Here is a 6563-nt window from a genome sequence, read left to right as displayed (position 1 = left end):
GCCTCGACCTCCCAGGCTCAATCAATCCATCCTCCCACCTCAACCTCCTAAGTAGCTCAGACCACAGATGTGCATACCATGCCTGGTTAATTTTTTTATTTTTTGTAGAGACGGGATCTCCCTATGTTACCCAGCTTCATCTTGAACTCCTGAGCTCAAGTGATCCTCACACCTCAGCCTTCCAAAATTCTGAAATTACAGGCATAAGTCACTGTGCTGGCCCTTCTTTCATTTCTAATTCTTGTAATTTGAGTCTTCTTTTTCCCATGTCAATCTGATTAAAGGTTTCTCTGTTTTAACTTTTCAAAGAACTAGCTTTTGTTTTCCTTGATTTTCTCTATTTTTTTAAAATTCTCTATTTCATTAAGTTCCACTCTGATCTTTATTATTTTTTTCCTTTTATTAATACTTGCTTTAAGTTTAGCTTACTTTCCTTTTTCCATTGTCTTATAGTGGAAAGTTACATTATTCATTTGAGATCTTGTTTATAAAATATGAATATTTATAGCTATAAATTTTCCTCTCAGCACTGCTTAAGCAGCATTGCACAAGTTTTCATATGTTGTGTCTTGATTTTTATTTGTCTTGAAGTATTTTCCAATTTCTCTTGGGATATATCTTTGACCCACTGATTATTTAGGAGTGCGTTGTTCGATTTTCACATATTTGTGAGTTTCCCAAATTAATTTATGCTATTTATTTCTAACATCATTCCATTGTGACTGGAGAATATACTTTAGATTACTTCTATACTTTTAAATTTATTGAGATTTGTTTTACAGTCTAGTATTCGGTTTGTTTTTGAGAATGTTCTATGTGTACTTGAGAAGAATGCATATTCTTTTTTTATTTGGGTGGAATTTTCTATAGATGGCTGTTACATCAAGTTTGTTTATAATGTTGAAGTACTTTGTTTTCTAGTTATCTTCTGCCTAGCCATTCTATTCATTATTTAAGTCTCCAACTATGATTGTTGAATTGTATATTTCTCCCTTCATTTCTGTGAGTATTGCTTCATATATTCTGGTTATCTGATGTTAGGTGTACATATGCTTATAATTGTTATATCTTTCTGATAGATTGACTATTTTTGAGGACTTTGGCCTATGAGGGTATAGCAAAATTTATAGTATTATCCTGTCTGCAGTGGTCTTATTCAACTTTTTCATTATTTAGTTCCTTAAGAGGAAGTAAACATCTATTTTCATTCAAACATGCAATCTCCTTTGAAACTGAAGTCATTATAAGGAATAAATTGGCATTTTGTTCCACAAAGAAAACTAAAAAATAAGACAACGCTTTGATCTTGAATATAGAAAGCAATAAAGTCAATTATTTTGGTATACTGATTATGATCGTTTTAGTAATAAATGAGTCTGGTTTTTCTGTGCAAATCTGTGATACATTAATATCTTATTAAATGGTAAAGTCAACTGAAAATGCTAGTTAACAATCATAACATTAGGAAAAAATAGAAGCAGAAAATCTCTGCTGATGTGCTACCATTAAATGAAGTTTATATCTTAAAAAAAAACACACACACACACATATGGTTGATCAGAACTATCTCTTACATCAAGAAACAAAGTAAATACTTGATAATATGCTCAACCCAATTATCCAGTTTTTCTAACTCCTGCACATATTTCAATAATGAATGTCACATTTATAAATCATTTTGGAAAGTACATATTCTGAGTAATGAGAAGTTGATAGTTAAAGGTTATCTCCACATATTGTCTATTGTAAATAGTACTTCAATGAACACAGGAAGACTTTTATGTCTTTGAGATTCTGATTTCAATTCTTTTAGGTAAATACTCAGAAGTGGTATTACTAGATCATATGGTAGTTCTATTTTTAATTTTTTTAGGAACTTCCATACTGTTTACTCTAGTGGCTGCCCCATTTTTCATTCTCACCAACAATAAACAAGGGCCCCAATTTCTCCACATTCTTGGCAACACTTGTTGTCTTTTCTGGATAGCAATAAATTCGACAGCAGAAAATTACTTTTCTTAGTGTATTAGTCTGCATTCTCCAGAGAAACAAAACCAATATGATGTGTGCATGTGTGTGTGTGTTTATCAGAGAGAAAGAAAGAGAGAGAGAGAAATTTACTCTAATAAATTGGTTCACAGTTATGGAGGCTGAGAAGTTCCAAGGTCTGTAGTTGGAAAGCTGGAGGTTCAGGAGACTCGATTATATAGTTCCAGTCTGACTCTACAGGACTGAGGATGAGGTGGACTGATGGCATAATTTCAGTTTGTGTCTGAGTCTGAAAACAGGAAAGGCCAACGTCCCAGCTCAAACACAGAGCGTAAGTCTCCCTTACACTGCCTTTATTTGGGCCTTCAACAGATTGGATGAGGCCCACCACACTGGGGAGGACAATCTGCTTTACTCAGTCTTCTGGTTCAAATGTTAACCTCATTCCAAAATGCCCTCATAGACACACTCAGAATAAACAGAGTCTATGGCTCAGTCAAGTTGACACATACAATTAACCACTATACTAGGTGTCTTAGTGGAACGGAATGCAGAATGCACTAAGTAGCCCCAATGATAACCCAAGAACTTTTATTTTCCAGAAACAGAGAACAAAATCCCCCATTTTAAGTTTATACAATTAAAGTGATACTAGAAATAAAAGATTGATAGCTCCTGGGCCCTCAGAAGGGAACAAAGTGTCCAGTTCATATATGAATTTTCAATAACATTCAAATTTTTCCAAGTTCTTAAGATCGGCATTAAATACAAAAGTGACAGTGTCTGTATGTATTTAGTTCTCTGGTAGGAACAAAAACCATAATACTAACATTCACTTTGGTACAAAATTAATTTTTCCAATTATTAATTATTTATTATATAAGTTTATAATTATAATACTGTAACAGACCTGTTGTTCAAGGTTTAGAATAAGCAAAATCTCAAAAACAATGACAGCACCATATATTATTTTATATTTGTTGTGTGTGGCTTCAAATGGCTTTTCCTAGTTTCCTTTACTTGATGAAATTATCATTTCCTTGAATCATTTATGACTTTTTATCTGTTATAGAATTTCAAACTCAGTACATTCATAAGATCCTTAGAATTTCAGGCCCAGTACATGCTTAAGAAACTTTAGTTTAGCTATCTCCAGGAAGTCTTTCTAAATTGTGACCAAAAATACATTCCTAATATCTGAGATCATGAGTTTTTCTCAATATGATTAGAAGGCAGTCAAAATAAAGTCTAAACAAGATAATTTTTAGACATCTTTTGAGATCAGCATATAGATGTTATTCCTCATTTCTTTGTAAAATTGAATACTACCCCAATATGCAGATGTACTATAATTTAGCAAGCTCCATGTTGATATACATATGGATTCCTTCTCCATTTTTTTTCCTATTTGTTGATAAATTCAAGTTGTTTGTCCTGTGGAATTCCCTAGGATCTAAATTTTGATGATGTCATCTCTAACTTCTTGTTTAGCATTTTCCCTTATTCTTTATGTTTCTTGAGTTAGTAGATAGATTTTTTTTCCCAAACCATACTGAAAACGTTGGAAGTAGCTATATTTTAAAGGTCTGATCAAATTTCAGCTTGATTTCTGAAAGGATTATTCTTAGTTAATGTTTCATACTTCAACTAGGTGGTATATAATTGTCTGGTTGACTCTTTTTTGTGATTTTATCAACTATTGAGGATCAATGCCTCTATCCATTAATTAGAAGTTACAAAATTGTTCTATTCTAATTACATCATACTTTCCCCATTTATTGGCTTGAATAAAAAGAAATTTACTCTTTTTCACTATTTGGTTATGCTCAGGTATAGATTATGTAGGAAATGCAGAATAAATGATTGATTATCAGTTTTCAGAGTAATGAGTTGTTCAAAAGAGGACAATGAAAAATTTTGGGGTTTTTTTAGTATCATTTTGACTTCATGGATTTAAATATATCTGATGTATTTCAACCCGTTGCAGTTAGTATTTCTTCAGTGATTTTCAAATTTCACATGTTTGACAGTGGGAGGCTGTTTAAGTTGACTCAAGGGTGCTTTTGATACAATCCTAGTAATCCTTGATAGCTTCTTTGGTTTATGTTATAACAAGAGATTCCAGACTCATCTTGAGCAATTTCTGTCTTAGATAGGCCTGGAATCAGACATTTTCCTAAGAGGCTCTGGTTTCTTTATGAATAAATAAAATTTAGACACTTAGAGTATGTCAGATGGGTGCATTGCTACTAGACAAGTTAATTTAACAGTTTTTCTTCCACAGGGTCAAAAAAAGCACTGACTGCCTGATACCAGAATCACTATACTTGTGAATTATATTTCTCTGTAAATTGGTTTTTAAAAAGTACAAATAAGTCTTCTATAGTTTCTGCTGAGATCTGATGGAAAGAATACTAGTTGAGGTTTCAAAAGTAAAGGTTTAAATCCTGGGAACTTCTGTGTGATATTAAGTAAGTCATTTCACTATTCTGAGTCATACATAATTTCTTGTACTTCAAAATAGAAATATTACCTATCACAGCTTTAATGAGAACCATTATTGAAAGTACTTCATAATAACAGCTAACATTTCCTAGAATGTTTTATGTGCCAGCCTTTGTGCTATGTTACCTAGTTTATATCATTAAATCTGTATAAAAGGACAAAATTTTTTTTAATTATTATTATTAATTATCTCCCTCTTATAAGGGAGAGCACCAAAGATTAGAGTGACTGGTATCTTGCTGTTTCTATAAAGGAAATTTACAATGATCCCAAGAAGCCGAGGTCATCAAGCAGAGTAGGAGGTAGATTTCCTATCCAGGAGCAGTGAGCCAAATTAAATACACAGGTAATCTACAGCTGCAAAATGTGAGAAATGATTGAACGTAACCAGTAGTAGCAGACCAAATTAAGAAAAATGCTTAAATGCATTAAATTTATGCTTAAAATTAGAACAAGTATATTTGGATTCAATTACAAGAAGAGGAAGACAAAGTTATGATAGAAAGAAAACTCAGCAACTGGGATTACAAACTGGGCTCTTTTACAAACTCGCCATTTGAATTTGTCAAGAGATTTATTCTCTTCAGGTCTCAATTCTTCACAGGGGAATGAGGATATATGATTGTACAAGCTAATCTGTTAGGATAAAAATAGAACAGTAATGCTTGAGGAGAACTTTATAATAACTCACTATTGATGTGCAGAGTTAAAAAAAATTACAATGTATTTATAGGTTCTACCAATTCAGGTTTCTGAATCACTCATTAATTCCTTCATTTAACGATACTTGTTGAAGACCTACTGAGGTCTGAGCAGAGACTCAGAGTTGAAAAGAACGCACCTGGATTTCAAATGTTTCACAGAAAAACAGAGGTGAAGAAGGAGGTTGAATCAACTATAATTCCTTCTACAGCAGCGTCATGTTTATTTTGAGTTTACCTTTCAAGTAGATTGTCTCCAGAAGAAGGAAGTCCTATCAATTAAACATGACTCTCAAGAGAACAACATAATGTGTATAAGTGATTTTAAACAGAACATAGCATCAAGAAGTGAAAATTGCCCAAGACTCCGTTTTATCCTGCACTTTTCTGTTACTTTGGTAGTCAAGAGTTGGTTGAGGCTGGGTGCAGTGGCTCACACCTACAATCCCAGAACTTTGGGAGGCTGAGCAAGAGGATCTCTTGAGCCTAGAAGTCCGAGACCGGCCTGAATAACAAAACAAGACCACATCACTACAAAAAAATAAAATAAAATAAAGTCAGTTGAGGATCAACAGCAGAGTCCAAGTATGCAAGGGGTATGTTATTCCATTTACTCCTCAGAATAATTAATTGAGGTAGGAGTTATAGTACTGATTTTCAGATAACAAAACAGTGACTGTAGGTAACTTTCCCAATGTCACACAATCAGATACGTAGTGAAACCATGATTCAAATTAGATGCAAAATGACTCTAAATTCCCTATTCAAAAGTCATATATGGGAAGGGGAAAGCAAAAATATCTAACATTTCGCATAGACCTCTTTTTCAATAGCACTTCTGGGCCCCTTAAATGTCACTTTTTCTACATAATGATTTTTGCTTGCAAAAGTCACCAACTGCATTTTTACTAATATGGCTCCAGCTTCCAGATCTACAGCAGTGTCAGCGTAGGTCAACATGAATATTATCCCAAAGCCTTCACAGTATTCAGACTGCCAGGGTCTGTGAAGGAAGGACGCAAAGTGCCATCTTAGAATTGGTGCTTGGTAGGTCGGGAATGACTCCCCCTTACCTCAGTCTCTGGCCCCTCATGAGAAGCCATGCCAGGAATGGTTCTGCACTCAATGAGTCCAGGTGGGAAATAGAAACCTAGTGTGAACCCGAGGCTAGAATAGAAACTGCAGTTAGTCCTCTTCAATGGACCAGTTGACCAGGTGACCCCTTCTGTTAAATCAGATGATTACTTAGTAATGTGTCCTTAAATAAATTGCCAACTTGAAAAAAAAGTCTTTGAAATGAATAATTTAATATTTTATGTATAAATTGCCAACTTGAAAAAAAAGTCTTTGAAATGAATAATTTAATAT

Source organism: Macaca fascicularis, chromosome 3, assembly GCF_037993035.2.
Source record: "Macaca fascicularis isolate 582-1 chromosome 3, T2T-MFA8v1.1".
NCBI classification, from domain to species: Eukaryota; Metazoa; Chordata; class Mammalia; order Primates; family Cercopithecidae; genus Macaca; species Macaca fascicularis.
Note: the sequence above shows the minus strand (reverse complement) of the source record.